We start from the raw sequence: 18,940 nt of genomic DNA, 5'->3' as shown, positions 1-18,940 counted from the left end.
CAGGCTCCATCCATATATAGAATCTGGCCCATAACTAGTAAGCATACTGTTTACATCTATAACATCCTGAGTGAAGCTACTTTTTCTTTCCACATATTTTTGTAAAATGACTGCTCCTACTGAACATACCAGGAAATATAACTACATATAGCCATGCATATCATTATATGATTTTACATAATTAGCGAGCCTTGTGTAAAATACCTGGGAAATTTTGAATCTCCTGACTTGGATGTCAGGAGATTCAAAAACCCAGATGTCCTTTGCAAAATAAAGGTTACGATCTGAGACTATAAATTCTAGTGCCAAAAAATAGAGATTTAAAAAAATCACATAACGGGCCCTGTTTACTAAGCCGCGCTGTAGGTGCACAAACTTTTTAGTGTGCGCTAATAATAGAGACACCCATTATATTCCTATGGGTGTCTATATCATTAGCATGTGCTAATGTTTAGCGTATGCTAAAACGTTTGTGCACCTACAATGCAGCTTAATAAACAGGGTCCAATGTAAATTAATATAACAAGAGAGAATCAATAAAAGGTGATTTTTGCAGTTTTAATTTTATACTTAATTTCACCTTATTTATTAACTTCCTCTCATATTGAATCTAGGCACTAAATTTAATAGGCAGCTCCCTGGGTAGATATCATTTTAGATGTAGAAATGGCCTTCTCCAAAATTTCCCAGGGGAGTTTTGCTTAAACTTCTAAGGATATAGGACCAAATTCTATAAATGGAGCCTAAAAAATTGCACCAAAAAACAACGCTAAACACTGTTCTATAAACCTCACCCACAGCTGGGCACAGTTTATAGAATACGGTAGTGCCTGTCCTTGTGTCAGTGTAGGCGTGACCATTTACACCAGTGAAAACCTGGTGTAAATGCCCATGCCTATCTTGGGCATGGATCATGCATATTCTATAACAGTGCGCATAATTTTTAGGAATGCCTACAACCCACCCATGTCCCTCCAATGGCCACACCCCCTTTTGTGATCCACACATTAGAATTTACGCGCATCACTTTACAGAATGTGCTTAGAAAGTTGCAAGCATAAATTCTAATCAGTGACAGTTAGTGGTGATAACTGTTTGTTAGTGGCCTATTTTTGGTGCTGATTGGCTCATTAAATAATTACACTGCATGTGAAATTTGGATGAACGGCCAAAATTGCATGCACAACTTTTGTCGCCATATATAGAATCTGGGGGATAGTCCTCACATGCATGTTTTTCTGACCTGGGCAGAGTTGGGGACAGGGTTCAGGCAGCCTATGAAGTTTTATAAGCCTCTTTAACTTTGCTAAAAATGTGTATGCAGTGATGACCTTGCATACTTCTAGCAAAGCAAAGGTGGCCCATTCTAAAATTATCCTGGTAATATATAATAGTTTTATGAAGAAAGTCAAAATTTATTTAATCACTAAATATTCATCACCAAACTGCTGCACTTGCAATTGCTGGCAGATGGTCCTGCTCCTAAAAGCAAAGGAGCCATGAGCAGACCACAGATGTTTGGCCACTGCATTACTCATCACACCATCTGCATTGCAGATGACTTGAACATTAACGGAACAAAACTATTTTCTGCTTTTGAAAATCTACTGTATTAATACTGGAGGGGTGAGTGCCACATGTGAGCAATCAATTGTACCTACTACATTAGGGGATGCAGCAATCTGGAAAATCTCAAACTTAATGGCCTGTAGTAGGACAGCATCATTAGTATGCCTTGCAGTCCTTCATTTTGCAAGGAATACAATATCAGCATACGGTGCTTTGAAAATGTGCCTTGACAAAAGCCTCCAGGTATGACCACGATAAACTGACAGGTCCTTGGGTACCCAAAATGGAACATGTAGAACTGAACTGAGGTAGGTTTATGAACTTCCAAAAATGATATAAATTGATCATGAAGGTTTAATGGCAGTAGATTCAAAAGACAGTGATACCCTCCTCTGAATTGCCACAGGGAATTACACTAGTTTTTGAAATTTTTAAGGGTGTCCCAAATTGACTGCTTCCATTCTGTTCAAGGCCACCATCGTACTATGTAAGAGCTTGACTAGCTATAGTGACCAAGATTACCATGATCTGCTACCCTGTGACAGGATATTATTTCTGATCTTCTTCTAGAAACCACTGGGCTGATATTCACCAGGGGTTATGCATTCACTGGTGGGTGGTGAAGGCATAACTTTCCTATCTATATATTTTATAGATATCAACAGGATAATTTTATAAAAGGGCATCCAGATTAACAGGACAGAAAACCATCTATTTTAGACTATTTTATAAAGATATATACACAGATATGTGTCTTTATAAAATATTAGCACAAATACTTCAAAAATCAGTGTTTACACATGATAATTACCCTCCATATTGATAATATTAGACTTACATCCCTACGAGGGTAGATCCATTTAGGCAATCTGAAGGTGTGCGGTAGGAGCCTGTTCTAAAACTGCACCTGGTTTCCTATGTTCCACTATGGAATACTAATGTAACCAGGTATTGATATGCTTAACATTCAAGTAAGGGAGTCATAGATTTCATATATTGCTTTTCTGAGATGCAACCAAAGTGGTTTCCATATATTATATGCAGATACTTTCTCTCTCTCTCTCTCTTGTGGGCTCACAGTTATATCACAACTACAACCTTCAGGATCAATATACCATCAATTGAGTAGAATCAATCTAAATATGCCAATGGTATCAATATGAACAATATACTTTTCTTGCACAATTGCAGGAACCAAGTCTGATTTTCAAGGAACTATTTCTCAAAAATACGATTCACTAAAAAATGGGGAGAAAAATACCTCATAACGACCCAAACCCACACAACTTGCTGATTCAAATTCCAGCACTCAATAAATGTGGTTGGTCCATCTGTAATCATGACCAAGAATCTGTTTAATTAGGGATTGGATTAGGGGGAAGAGCAAAAGCCATTCAGCTTTAAAATGGTCAAGTTATCCACTGAAGTTAGGTCTGCTGAACATCTGGATTAATTTAAACAGACAGTGCCAGTTCAGTCAGCTTTAATATGTAATACTGCTGAATTTATGTATTAATTTAAGAGCTGGTGTCCGGAGTGAGATTAAAGCACAGGCATATTACGCATGTGCCTCGGGCCCTAGAGTTTAGGGGGAGCCCTATCAGATGTGCTCAGGATTCAGAAGGCTAAGATTGCCAAATGTCTGGATTTTTTCAGGATTCTAAACATGTGTACACTACCTGTCTCAAAGTCAGAAGGATAGCTAAGTGTGTGGATATTTTTCAAAGTTTAGACCACTGCAGCTCTGTACAGCTCCCCCTTCCAATGCAAAGGCTGTGGTAGAATCCAGCCAATAGGAAGGCTTCTAGTAGCAGGAAGGAGGGTCTGAGCTGCCCCTGCTGCAAGAACTGTGGGGGAAGCTGAGCTCTATGCAGGGTGTTTTGAGAGAATCAGTGGAACTAGTGAGTGGCCTGGGAGGGGGTGTGGAGGGGGAGGAGATTGTAAAAAAAGAATTAGGACTAAAAAATGGGGGGAGGGGAGTGTAAAGGGTTTGCTGTCTGTTGTTGCCTGCGGTCCTGGTGCCGATTCAAAATGGTCACCAAGAGTTGAAGTGGCAGCCTCGTGAGACTTTTGCAGAAGTCTTGCACGGTCACTTTTGGCCGCCATTTTGAATCAGCGCCGATACGGGAGGCAGTAAGACAGTCTGCAGCCGCTCCAGGCAGGAAAGAGGGGGCTCTTTCCTGTCCTGAAGAGGTCACTGGACCACCAGGGCAGTACAGTAAGGTTAGGGGAGGGAAGGATAGGACACCCTTAGGGTGTGTGATGGGGCGGGGGTGGGGTGGAGCGGTATGTGACGGGGGGCAGGATCGGGGTGTGGTGAGGAGGGTCAGGGTGTGGTGGGGTGGGATATGTGTCCCCTTTTTGGGGGGAGCAAATATGGTGGGCAGACTTGGTGGGGGGGAGAGCACTGCCTGAATGAGCACATGAACAGCTGGACAGCAGAAGAAAAGAGTTACAGAGTGCTGCTCTTGTGTATGTTTCTGTGTCTCTAGAGAGGACAGTCTCATATAAATAAAGCTTCCCTTTGAAAATCTAGGCCGGAATGGAGAAATTCACTGGTACAAATGTCCCTGTCCACATATTAAGTGAAAAAAGGAAAGTTTTCAACCCAGGAAATTTACCCTGTTAACTATTAAAATTACTTGGGCACAATCCTTTGAACACTCTTAATATTGCCTCAACTCTACCTATATTCTTTCAGAAGCATCAAAAAAAATCTAAATATATTATTTTGCTTCTTCTAATTGTGGAGCTTTTTTCACATATAAAACTTTCACAAAGTTTATATCTTGGACACATTGGACTAGATTTTATATATCATGCCTAAAAAATTTGCACCAAAGTTAAATTTGCCTAACCATATTCTATATAGCACACCTTAATTTTGGCATACTTTGTAGAATAAACCTAAGTTTCCATATGGTATATAGAATATGCCAAGCACTGCTCCATGAGACTAAATTTAGTCTCTGGCAGTTATGGCAAGTAAAACTGGGTGTAAATCTCGACACCTAAATTATGCACGGACTGTGTGTATTCTATAACAACGCACATAGATTTTAGAAAAACCATGACCTGTCCATTCCATGCCCATGGCCATGCCCGCTTTTCAACTATGCAACTTAGAATTTACACACACCATCTTACAGAATATGCTTAGACAGTTCTGCGTGTAAATTCTAATTAATGCTAATTAGTGCTGATAATTGTTAACATTCAATTATCAGTGCTGATTACCTTATTAACCAATTAGATTATGTGCATTGTTATGGAATTCTCATCAATTTCCGTGCAGAAATCTTGACGTGATATATAGAATCCTGGGGATTGCCCTTAAATCTCATTCTTCCAGGCAGTTCATTCTTGGAATTTCTGGTTTGTACCAGAGACAATGGAAAGTGCACATGACTTGCCCATCTTCCTTGGCTCTTAGCCCATTTCTGCTGGTGACAGCACCAGTGCTTAAATTAATGCAGTGACCACATCGGCTCGATACTGGACCCTGTTTCTTACAATGCCTGAAACAGGTATGTCTCATTAAAGTAATAGCACTAGCAAATATTTTGCAGGTACTTACTGCTTAACAGATTCACCTTAAAATTACTGAGTATAATTTGGAATAGCCCACATTGCTTTCAATGAACATGGGTATTTTTAGTCAATATGCACTGCATCCTACTTTCAAGGAGAAACTTTCAAGGTTGTCTCTGAGGGGCGGGTATAGATGACTTGAGTTGGGAGGGAAGCAGAGCTTTTGCTGAATGAACTTTCAGAAACATTTTTTTGAATGAACTTTGGGAACCTTTTTGCTGGGGAAAGTGCTGGAACTTTTGCCCAAGGATTAGTGGACTTGATGAACTCGGGGAGGGAAGGACTTGGACTGTGGGACTGAGGACTGAGTTAATACCCATTGGAAAAGAGGTTTTTTTTTTGTTGTTTTTCTTTTCGTTGCTGAGTTAAAGCTATAAGAGTGCTGGGGCTATGTACTAAGCCCGGGCAGGCATATAGCCCAGGGAAGAGACTATTCCTAATTAAATGCAGGAATTTCTGACTGGTTTGATATTGTTTGAACTGTCAAGTATCCAGAGTTACCAAGTAAACCTGGTGTGGAGTTGGGCCCAAGTCTGGGTAAGACAAAGCACAGCCAAACAGCGAGGGGAGTGGTCACAGTATGCTGTGCAGACCTTGCATACTTATAGCTAAGCAAAGAAGGGCAAATTTCATACATAACATCTGTGCATTAGGAAAGTGTGCAAAAAAGGCACAGATACAGCTCTCTCTCTCTCTCTCTAGTCAATATGACCAGAAGATCAGCCTGTTATCAAGCCTAGTGGTTCTGAAATCTTATTCTCAAGGCCTTCTAACATGTGTTTTTCTACAGTGAGTATCTACAAGACATGATATATCATTGTATACATTTCATTTTAGAATGAGATTCAAGCACTCTTTTCCTGCAGCTGAAAAAATAAGAACATCTGGATGATTTATTAAACGAAGGAAGGAATAATATTTAAGTTATAGTGCTCATTGCCTTGCTGCTTTGTATATACAACCTTAAATTTAAGTACTTGAGTTCTCCGTTTTGGGAAAAAATATATAATCTTGGTTCAAACAATCAGCGAGTTTTGCATAAACTCCATAGCCTGTGGATTTATGTATGGTTCAAATAAGAGGTCTGGTTTCTTTCAAATAACAGAATGTTCACCTACAAACCCTTTTTACCCTAGCCATCTCTCATAAGAACATAAGAATAGAAATACTGGGTCATACCAATGGTCCATCTAGCCCAGTATCATGTTTCCAACAGTGGCCAATTCAGGTCACAGGAACCTGACAGAATCCCAAATAGTAGAAAGATTCATGCTACTAATCCCAGGGACAGACATTGGCTTTCCCCATGTCAATCTCAATAGCAGACTATGGACTTTTTCTCCAGGAACTTGTCCAAAAAACTTTTAAATCCAAATAAATTAATCACTGATACCACATCCTCTGGCAACAAGTTCCAAAGCTTAACTATTCATTGAGTGAAAAAAAAAGATTTCCTTACGGGCCCCCTAGTCTGTACTTTTTGAAAGAATAAAAAATTGATTTATGTTTACCTGTTCTACACCACTCAGGATTTTGCAGAGCTCTATCATATCCCCCACTCAGCCATCTCTTTTCCAAGCTGAAGAGACCTAACCTCTTATGCCTTATTATTATTATTATTGTTATTATTACATTTGTATACCGCGCTTTCCCACTAAAAGCAGGTTCAATGCGGCTTACATAGTAATAGGAATACAGAATATTATTAGAGAGGGTAAAAGTTAAGTATACCAGAATAATAGACGAGATGAGTAGGTAGAGATAGACAATGGAGAGAGAAGTAGGGTGGGAGATATAGTCTGGGTCAATGTCGTTATCAAGGGGGTATCTCATATGAGAGGAGTTTCATTTTGGTCACTCTTCTTTGAACCTTTTCTAATTCTGCTATATATTTTTAAAGATATGGCGACCAGAATTGCACACAATGAACTAGATTCTATATACCGTGCCTAAAATTTCAATGCCAAAATTAAATTCGCTTAAGCGTATTCTATAAAGTATACATGTTCAGGTCAGCAACTCTCTCCTCATGCGTCTTGTAACGCAAATCCCATACCATTTTTGTAGCTTTTCTTTGTAAAAAGAATTGAAGCGGTGCAAAGAAAAGCTACAAAAATGGTATGGGATTTGCGTTACAAGACGTATGAGGAGAGACTTGCTAACCTGAACAAGTATACCCTGGAAGAAAGGAGATACAGGGGTGATATGATACAGACGTTCAAATATTTGAAAGGTATTAATCTGCAAACAAACCTTTTCCATAGAAGGAAAGGCGGTAGAACTAGAGGACATGAAATGAGATTGAAGGGGAACAGACTCAAGAAAAATGTCAGGAAGTATTTTTTCACGGAGAGAGTGGTGGATACTTGGAATGCCCTTCCGCGGGAGATGGTGGAGATGAAAAAGGTAACGGAGTTCAAAAATGTGTTCAGAAGGAATCCTGTTCAGAAGGAATGGATCCTCAGAAGCTTAGCAGAGATTGGGTGGCAGAGCCGGTGGTGGGAGGCGGGGCTAGTGCTGGGCAGACTTCTATGGTCTGTGCCCTGAAAATGGCAGATACAAATCAAGGTCAGGTATACACATAAAGTAGTACATATGAGTTTATTTTGTTGGGCAAACTGGATGGACTGTACAGGTCTTTTTCTGCCATCATCTACTATCCAGCTTATAATCAAAAGTAATCGCCGGCTATTTCCCGACACAAATCGGGATATGGCCGCGATTTCGCAAAAGCGGCGAAAAGCGTATAATCGAAAGCTACATTTGTGATAGCTTCGCCGCTTTCCCTTTCACCGGCGAAAGTTCAAAGGGGCGTGTTGGTGGCGAAGCGAAGGCGGGACATGGGCAGGCTTGGGCGTGGCTACCAGATGGCCGGCTTTCGCGGATAATGGAAAAATAATACCCGGCGATAAGCAGTATTTTGCCGGGTTTACTTGGTCCTTTTATTTTCACGACCAAGCCTCAAAAAGGTGCCCCAACTGACCAGATGACCACCAGAGGGAATGGGGGATGACCTCCCCTTACTCCCCCAGTGGTCGCCAACCCCCTCCCACACTAAAATTATTAAAATACAAACCTTTTTTGCCAGCCTGTATGCCAGCCTCAAATGTCATACCCAGCACCCAGACAGCAGTATGCAGGTCCCTGGAACAGTTGTTGTTGGTTGCAGTGGACTGCAGAAAGGCAGAGCCAGGCCCATCCCCCCCCCTATCTGTTCCACTTGTGGTGGGTAATGTTGAGCCCTCCCAAACCCCCCAAAACCCACTGTACCCACATGTAGGTGCCCCCCTTCAGCCCTTAGGGCTAGGGTAATGGTGCACACTTGTGGGCAGTGGGTTTTGGGGGGATTTGGGGGACTCAGCACACAAGGGAAGGGTGCTATGCACCTGGAAGCTAATTTGGTTGTTTATAAAAGTTGTTTGAAGTGCCCCCTAGGGTGCCCGGTTGGTGTCCTGGCATGTGAGGGGGACCATTGCACTACAAATGCTGGCTTCTCCCACGGCCAAATGCCTTGGATTTCGCCGGGTTTGAGATCGCCGGCAGTTTTTTCCATTATTGCGGAAAAACAAAAGTGGCGATCTCAAACCCGGCGAAATCCCGGCCCACACCGTATTATCGAAAAAAAAGATGGCCGACCATCTTTTTTGAAAAAATGGTTCCGGCCAGCTGTTGCGCCGCCGCCAAAATAGATCGCCGGCGACGTTCGATTATTCCCCTCCACATTACTATCCTGCTTATTTTCGAAGAAGAAGGGTGCCCATCTTCCGACACAAATCGGGAGATGAGCGTCCTTCTCCTAAGGTTGCCCAAATCGGCATAATCGAAAGCCGATTTTGGGCATCCTTAACTGCTTTCCGTCGCTGGGATGACCAAAGTTCAAGGGGGCGTGTCGGCAGTGTACCGAAGGTGGGACGGGGGCGTGGTTAACTGATGGGCATCCTCGGCCAATAATGGAAAAAAGAAGGGCGTCCCTCATGAGCATTTTTTGCCGACTTGGTCCATTTTTTTCACGATCAAGCATCAAAAAAGTGCCCGAACTGACGAGATGACCACTGGAGGGAATCAGGGATGACCTCCCAAGTGGTCACTAACCACCTCCCACCCTGAAAAAAACAACTTCAAAAACTTTTGTCTTTTTTTTTTTAGAGTATGTCCTTCGCTATGCCTCCATCCCTGCTATGGCAGTTGAGGACGTCCAAAATGTGGATGTTTCTGTGAGAAGGACATCCATGTCTTTGCTATGTGTCTGACACTCTATTTATTTATTTGAATTTTGAATTGCAAGTAGCAGCAATGGGATTTGAACCGGCCACCTCTGGATTGCAAGACAAGTGCTTTAACACTAAGCCACTCCTCCACTCCACTCGCTTGAAATTTGGCCATACCTGTGGGGGACGGCAGTATGCAGGTCCCTGGGGGGGAGGTATGTGTGTGTCAGCGGAGGCATAATGAAGGTGTGGACATCCTTCTTTCAAACATTTTTGATGTTCTCAACTGCCCCCCCCCCCCCCCACAGGGATGGCCAAATTTCAAGGGAGTGGAGTAGAGTGGAAGAGTGGCCTAGTGGTTAAAGCACTGGTCTTGCAATCTAGAGGTGGCCGGTTTAAATCCCACTGCTGCTACTTGTGGCCAAAATCCAAATAAATAAATAAAGAGGGTGTTGGAGGCATAGCAAAGGCATTGACATCCTTCTCACAGAAACATCCACATTTTGGACGTCCTCAACTGCTGTCGCTTCCCCTCCTTAGGAAGGAAATCGTGTGCAAATGAGCTAACAGCGAGCAGCTCATTTGCATGCAATTTCCTTCATGCATGCCCGTTCCTTTCCGGATCGATAAGGGAAGGGCTTTTTCCATTCAGTTAGTGGGACCAGTGCACTACGAATGCTGGCTCCTCCCACAACCAAATGGCTTGGATTTGGTCATTTCTGAGATGGGCATCCTCACTTTCCATTATCGCCAAAAACCGGGGACAACCATCTCTAAGGTCGACCTAAATTTCATGATTTGGGCATCCCCGACCATATGATCGAAACAAAAGATGGACGTCCATCTTGTTTTGATAATACGGGTTGCCCCGCCCCTTTATGGGGCCATCCTTAGAGATGGGAACCCCCTGTTTGATTATCCCCCTCCATGTTACTATGCCTTAATTTAGGTGTATTTTATAGAATAAGCCTAAATTTCCACATGGTTTATAGAATACATTGAGTGCCAGGCCACTAAATTAAGTCATAGCCAATTATGCCAAGTAAAACCTGGTGTAAATCCTGACACCTAAATTAGGCACAGAGCGGGTGTATTCTGTAACAATATGCATAGATTTTAGATACGCCCATGACCTGCCTATTCCATGCCCATGGCCATGCCCCCTTTTCAACTATGCTACTTAGAATTTACACGCACCACGTTATAGAATATGATTAACAAATAGTTTGCATAAATTCTATTTAATGCCAATTAGTGTTGATAATTGTTAACATCCAATTATCAGCGCTGATTAGTTTCTTAACCAATTAGCTTCTTTGCACTTATGGAATATGCTTTGATTTCCTGCGTGATATATAGAATCCCGGGGAATACTCAAGGTGTGGTCGCACTATGGAGTGATACAGAGGCATTATAATATTCTTTATCTTATTTTCTATTCCTTTCCTAATAATTCCTAGCATTCTATTTGCTTTTTTTGGCTACCACCACACACTAGGCAGAATAATTCAGCATATTGTCCACGATGACACCCCTACTTCTGATTTCTTTCTGTCCTCTTTTAGTGCTGCTAGTCATTTACAAAAACTGTTTAAAATAAGGAAGCAATCCCCATTATTCACTTATTGTGGAACATCCCAATCTATGGACACTAATCCTATATGAAGCATCCACAGTTGTTCTGTTATTCAATGATGGCTATCCATGTTTTTTTTTCAAGTTGACTATTTCTGCCTCACACTGTATTTGATTATCTGTTTTCACATTTGATGTTTCTATTCCCATATGTATGTATGCATGTGAATTTATGTTTTTGGGCTCTTCAGTATTCTATTATATTGATGCTAAGATGTTTACTGTTTCTTGTTTCTTTAATTTATATTGTTCTTGCATAACACAAGTTTTGTAACAAAAAAATAAGGAAACAAAAAGGATTTTGTATTTAAGAGTCTACTCCATCTCACTGTTTTCTCTTTGCATTAATAATATATAGATGTATACAGAATGATGGTAGAGATATTGTATATATTGGTTTGGAATGTCTGGTAATTGATAATATACTGAGGGGTCTTATTACTAAGCCATGGTAAAAATTGGCCTGCGGCAGTGTAGGCACATGTTTTGGATACACACTGGGCCAGTTTTTACCGCGTCTACAGAAAAGGGTGTATTTTAAACGGGATCGGAAAAGGGCATGTGGTAAAACTGATGCCAGCATGCGTCTAAGACCAGCCTGAGCCCTAAATGCTACCCATTGACCTAGTGGTAAGGGCTTTTCGTTAATTAATGAGCCTGCAAAATCTGAGCTCATATGGGTATTTAAAGAGCGCGGGAGCATGACCTCACACGCTCTATCCTGTGCGGAGGAACCCAGACGCGAACCCACTCGGGGTTTGGTGTCCGTTAACAGTTTAAAGTTTTGTTTTGTGAGTAGTTTGCAGTATTACATTTAGAATTATTGATTTACTGTTAAGGAATACTTCAGCATGTGTGTTAGTGCTGGCTGGTAATTAGATTATTATGTTTGTTTGTAGTTTTCCCTTTCTGATGAAGACATGTGAAACTCGGCCATAGTTAAAGGGATTTTTCACTGAGTTGGCAAGAATGTTCTGGATGAATGGACTGTGAGTGGTTTTATGAAGCACAAGCACAAGCACGAGCACAATATATCCTCAAGGGAAGTGACAAAATCTTGATATATGTATATATCTGAATCTAGTAGCACTTCATGTAACTTATGTATATGTGGGGATTTAAATATCAGTGGCACTAAACATTATGTACCTCTCTATGGTTTAATTTAGCTATTGAATACCAGCAGTACTTGCATTATAATGTATATTTATTTATTTGCATTTGTATCCCACATTTTCCCACCTATTTGCGGGCTCAGTGTGGCTTACAATACATTGTAAATAATGGAAGTACAATTGGTTGCAGTTCAATAATGGGTTACATTGTGAAGAGTTATATAAGACAGAGTAAATACAGGATATTATTAGGGTATGGAACAGTGGAATATAACAGTGGTGAGTTGAGAGGGGTCAGAGCAGTATCCAGGGAACAGGGAGGTCTGACAATTTTATCTGTGGGTTGGGTTTAGGAGTGGTGAGAGCGCGGGAGAAGAGATTTCAGAGAGTGTATTGGCGCGTGTGTATGAGATTGTATGGGCTTCATGTGTTTTGATCCTTGCCGTAGATTTTCTCGAAGAGAAGTCTTTAGTAGTTTGCAGAAGTCGGTCAGTTCGTAGGTCGTTTTCAGGCTGCGTGGTAGTGTATTCCAGAATTGTGTGCTCATGTATGTGAAAGTCGATCCGTGCAGTACTTTGTATTTTATGCCTTTGCACTTAGGGAAATGGAGATTGAGGAAGGTTCGAGACGATCTTTTAGCGTTTCTGGGTGGCAGGTCAATTAGGTCGGACATGTATGCAGGGGCTTCACCGTGAATGATTTTGTGGACTAAGGTGCATACTTTGAAAGTGATGCATTCCTTGAGTGGTAGCCAGTGTAGTTTCTCCCGTAAGGGTTTAGCACTTTCGTATTTTGGTTTTCCGAAGATGAGTCTGGCTGCTGTATTCTGGGCTGTTTGAAGTTTCTTCACTATGTGTTCCTTGCATCCTGCGTATAATGAGTTGCAATAGTCCAGGTGACTGAGTACGAGTGATTGCACTAGACTGCGGAAGACAGATCTTGGAAAGAATGGTCTAATTCTTTTCAGTTTCCACATGGAGTAGAACATTTTTTTTGTTGTGTTGTTCGCATGAGTCTCGAGAGTTAGGTGGCGGTCGATGGTGACTCCAAGTATTTTTAAAGTTTCTGAGATTGGCAGATTTAGTTTAGGTGTGTTGATGGCGGTAAATTTATTCATGTTGTATTGGGAGGTAAGTATGAGGCATTTAGTTTTTTCTGTATTCAGTTTCAGTCGGAATGCATCTGCCCAGGTGTTCATGATGTGTAGACTTTGGCTGATTTCGTTAGAGATTTCATTGATGTCTTTTTTGAATGGAATATATATCGTTACATCATCGGCATATATATGTGGATTAAGGTTATAGTTAGATAAAAGTTTTGCCAGGGGGGTCATCATTAGATTGAAAATAGTCGGTGAGAGGGGGGATCCTTGCGGTACTCCACAATCAGGTGTCCATGCAGCTGACGTAGTTGAGTTTGATGTGACTTGATATGAATGTGAGGTTAAGAACCCCTTGAACCAGTTTAGAACATTACCTCCGATGCCAAAGTACTCGAGAATGTGTAATAGGATTTCGTGGTCTACCATATCAAAGGCACTTGACATGTCAAATTGTAGCAGGAGTATATTAGTGCCGGTTGCAATCATTTGTTTGAATTTGGTCATTAGGGTAATTAACACTGTTTCTGTGCTATGATTTGACCGGAATCCTGATTGGGAGTCATGTAGTATGGAGAACTTGTTGAGGTAGTTTGTGAGTTGTTTGGTAACCATCCCTTCGGTTATTTTGGTTATTAATGGTATAGATGCTACTGGTCTGTAGTTTGTTATTTCACTTGTGTTTTTCTTTGTGTCTTTGGGTATTGGGGTGAGTAGAATGTTTCCTTTTTCTTTTGGGAAAAGTCCGTTTTGTAGCATGAAATTCATGTGGTTAGTTAGGTCTATTATGAATTGTTGAGGGGCTGATTTCATGAGGTTGTTTGGGCAGATATCTAGTTTGCATTGGGATTTGGCGAATCTCTTGAGCGTTTTAGAGATGAGGTCCTCTGATAATAGTCCAGATCCTGTCTGCTGGGTATATTCCTTCTTCTGGGTCTAGACAATTTAGGAGTGTTGTGTATTCCGTAGGGCTGGTGGGTATTTTGAGCCGTAGTTGTATGATTTTTTCCTTGAAGTATTTCGCGAGGTCATCGACCCCTGGTGTATCTTTGCTGTTGGTTGTTACTGGTGTGGTGTCTAGCAATTTATTTACGAGGTAGAAGAGTTTGTGTGTGTCTTTGTAGTTTGGTCCAATCATTGTTTTATAGTGTAGTCTTTTAGTCTGTTTAATGGTGTATTTGTATTTCCTCCGGAGTGATTTCCAGGCATTCAGTGTGTGTTCGTCTTTCTTTTTATTCCATGCTCGTTCTAGTTTTCTGACTTGTGTTTTGAGTTTTTTCAGCTCTTCGGTGAACCATGAATTTGTTTTTTTCCTGTGTGATGTTCTAGTTTGGATTGGGGTGATTGTGTCTAATGTTGTCCTACATATGTCGTCCCATTCTTGGAGGAATTGGATGGTGTCTGTATTTGTTGACCATTCGCTTTGGTAGACCTGTTGCCAGAATGTTGTGGGGTCTATTTTTCCTCTCGTGGTGTATGTTGTTCGTTCATGTTTGTTAATTGTGTTTCTGTGTATTTTTCGCCATTGGAGGGAGACCATCGCTTTATGTTGGTCTGTCCATGGTGTGGGTGTCCATCTTGTATCTGTGAGTAGGAGGGTTAAGTCTGGGTCGAATTTGTGTGTAATGATGTCCAGTGTGTGTCCTTTTTCGTGTGTTGGTTGATTATTAGGTGCGTGTAGATCCCAGAGTTTTAAGAAGTCTTTGCATTCTTGTGTGCCTGTTGAGGAGTCATTCTCAAGGTGTAGGTTGATATCTCCTATTATGAGGATGTTAGAGGCAGAGACACATGTATTGGAGATGAAGTCTGTGAGTTGCGTTTGGGAGTCTTTCCATTTTCCTGGTGGCCTGTAGAATAGTATTGTGTTCAGGTGTCCTTGTAGGTTTGTATGAGCTCTCTGAGCTTAGTTGGATGCAGTTTAAATATGTATACATCAATGCTTAAGAATTTACAACTGTAATATATAGGGATTTAAATGTTATAATGCAATAAGATTCATCTGCCAAAAAACGTTTTTGTTGGCTTTGATGTATGTACATACACTATAAGGAGGCGGAACATCTAATGTGCGATGATGGTTCCATCTGTGACACTACCACATATTCCTCTTGGGGATATAATGGTTGGAATGGATACAGACAGAGCATATTTAAAATACATTTAAAAAATTTTAAATAATATTTTTTAAAAAATATTTTTTGAATTAGGATATTTCTATTTTGCTTATCCAAGTTCAAGTACTAAGTTAAATTTTAATGCCAAGCAGTGCAGAGTGATGAATTTGGGGTGTAGAAACCCAAACGAGAGATACCGAAAAGGAGAGGAGAGATTAGCAAGCTCGACTCAGGAAAGAGACCTCGGGGTGTTGGTGTCGGATGATATGAAGGTGAAGAAACAATGTGACAAGGTGATGGCCGTGGCTAGAAGGATGCTAAGCTGCATAGAGAGGGGTATAACCAGCAGAAGAAAGGAGGTGTTGATGCCCCTCTACAAGTTGTTGGTGAGGCCCCACTTGGAGTATTGTGTTCCGTTTTGGAGGCCGTATCTGGCTAAAGATGTAAAAAGACTGGAAGCGGTGCAATGAAAAGTTACGAAAATGGTATGGGATTTGTGTTGCAAACTGTACGAGGAGAGACTTGCCAACCTGAACATGTATACCTTGGAGGAAAGGAGAAACAGGGGTGACATGATACAGATGTTTAAATATTTGAAAGGTATTAATCCGCATACGAACCTTTTCCAGACATGGGAAGATGGTAGAACTAGATGACATGAATTGAGGTTGCAGTGGGGCAGATTCAGGAATAATGTCAGGAAGTATTTTTTCACGGAGAGGGTTGTGGATATGTGGAATGCCCTCCCATGGGAGGTGGTGGAGATGAAAACGGTAATGGAATTCAAACATGCATGGGATAAACATAAAGGAATCCTGTTAAGAAGGAATGGATCTATGGAATCTTAGCGGACATTGGGTGGTGACGCCGGTATTTGGAGAATAAAACTATTGCAGGGCGGAGTTCTAAGGTCTGTGCCCTGAGAAAGGCAGGGACAAATCAAACTCAGATATACATATAAAGTATTACATACCATGTAAAATGAGTTTATCTTGTTGGGCAGACTGGATGGACCATTCAGGTCTTTATCTGCCGTCATTTACCTTGTTACTATGTAAGTATTGCCATACTGGGAAAGACAAAAGGTCCATCAAGCCCAGCATCCTGTTTCTAACAGTGACCAATCCAGGTCACAAATACCTGGCAAGATCCCAAAAAAGTAGAAAACATTCTATACTGCTTATCCCAGAAATAGTGGATTTTCCCTAAACCATTTAACAATGGTCTATGGACTTTTTCTTTAGGAAGCCGTCCAAACCTTTTTAAAACTCTGCTAGGCTAACCGCCTTTACCACATTCTCTGGCAACGAATTCCAGAGTATAATTACACGTTGAGTGAAGAAAACTTTTCTCTGATTCATTTTAAATTTACTACATTATAGCTTCCTCACATGCCCCCTAGTCCTAGTATTTTTGGAAAGCGTAAACAGATGCTTCACATCTACCCGTTCAACTCCACTCATTATTTTATAGACCTCTGTCATATCTCCCCTCAGCTGCCTTTTCTCCAAGTTGAAGAGCCCTAGCCGCTTTAGCCTTTCCTCATAGGGATGTCGTCCCATCCCCTTTATCATTTTTGTCGCACTTCTCTGCACCTTTTCTAATTTCACTATATCTCTTTTGAGATGCGGCAACCAGGACTGAACTCAATTTTCGAGGTGTGGTTGCACCATGGAGCAATACAAAGGTATTATAACATCCTCATTTTTGTTTTCCATTCTTTTCCTAATAATACCTAACATTCTATTTGCTTTTTTAGCCGCAGCAGCAAACTGAGCAGAAGATTTCAAAGTATCATCAACGACAACACCTAGATCCCTTTCTTGGTCTGTGACTCCTAACGTGGAACCTTGCATGATGTAGCTATAATTTCGGTTCCTCTTTCCCACATGCATCACTTTGCACTTGCTCACATTAAACGTCATCTGCCATACACTTAGGCAAAAATGTTTTCCACTGGGATTTGTAGGTACCATATATAGAATTCTCCCCAGTATGTTGTACTACACAGAAACGTTAGCATGGATCAGCACTAATGTTTACTGTACTATAAAACCTGAGCTAGTTGCTTGACATAGTTTTAAAAGTTTGGTGGTGCAGGGGTAGAGTTGTAGATACATATTTCATAAGATATTCAAGAGAATTTGTGTGCTACTAGGTGGAGTCATTGTAGGATTAGGGCAGGATCATTGTAGGAAGGCATTTTATAAAGGCACAGATTCCTTTGTTGCCTTTATAAAATTATAAGACCAAAAAGTGCATTTTTGGAATTTTTTCATTACTCTTCCTGAAATTACCTCTGGCACCTAATTTTATAACAAAATGCCTATGTGAAGAGACAAAAAGGTGCCTATTATATAAAAGCAAAACAAAAAAGGTCAAATATACAGGTGAAAAAAATGTTACTAGTAAACAAAAAAAATCACCTGAATATTCAATACATCATCTTGATTTATAGGATTATCATATCAGAACCCCCTTCTTATCATTTCAAAAGGAATTTCAAAAGATATAATCATCTCAAGGTCAGTGAAAGAATATTCAAATATCAAATGTCAGTTCAAAATGTATCATTCAACTTCATGCATAAACATCCAACTGTGATGAAAGAACTTTGTAAAGTCTCTTAAATCAATGCTGATGATTCATAGATGAAGCAGAGTCTTCCATTACAACTTCCAGAAGCACCTAAAATTTTAAAAAAAATGATAATTTCTTTCACTGACCTTGAGGACTGATGATTATACCTTTTGAAATTTATTCTGAAGTGATAAGGCATTCTGATATGATTCTGTAATCAAGGTGAGGAATTGGATATTCAGGTGAATTTTTATTTTATAAAAACAGCATAGATGCCTATGTACTTCTATACAGTAGGCTCTCGAAACTATCACAAAGGGTGAACAAAGTATCTTGCAAAATGTTTACACCCGCTCTGAAACACTATTAGGGCAATTCTGCACCCTGACGCTACATGGTGAGAACCTTTTCTATAATGACATTTGGGTACGCTGATTTCCCATTGCAGAATACTAGCATAACCCTATATAGGCATACCTCACATTTATATGCCTGCCTGACATAACTGTGGGCGCCTACCGTAAATATAGCAAGGGCCTGTGCAACATGCATTATTCTGAAGGTTCTATATGGAAGTGTCAGCACCATCCATGCTCCGCCCATGTTAATGGCCCCTTGCTTTTATGTGCTATACCACTTATGTATGCCCTTGCAAAATAGTATTTAGTGACTTTGCTGCCACTTATGAGTGTTGTGTACAGTTACCAGCAAAAGTGATAGCATTCTGTACATTTACATGTTTAAGTGGCACATAAATGTAGGTGTCCAGTTACAGAATTTGCCTTGACTGCCTCTACTTGACTGACTGTACATTTGTCCTTTAGATTGTAAGCTCCTTGAGCAGGGACTGTCCTTCTCTGTTAAATTGTACAGCGCTGCACAACTCTAGTAGCGCTTTAGAAATGTTAAGTAGTAGTAGTCCAGTTACAGAATTTGCCCTTCATCCACCTAATTCTACAAAAGTAGGCAAAAATTGCATGCGCAAATTTGGACATGTGCCCAAATTTGTGCATGCAACTTAATTGACTA

The sequence above is a fragment of the Microcaecilia unicolor genome, chromosome 4 (genome assembly GCF_901765095.1).
Source record: "Microcaecilia unicolor chromosome 4, aMicUni1.1, whole genome shotgun sequence".
NCBI lineage: Eukaryota > Metazoa > Chordata > Amphibia > Gymnophiona > Siphonopidae > Microcaecilia > Microcaecilia unicolor.
The sequence above is the reverse complement of the archived record's forward strand: the minus strand, read 5'-3'. Positions refer to the sequence as shown.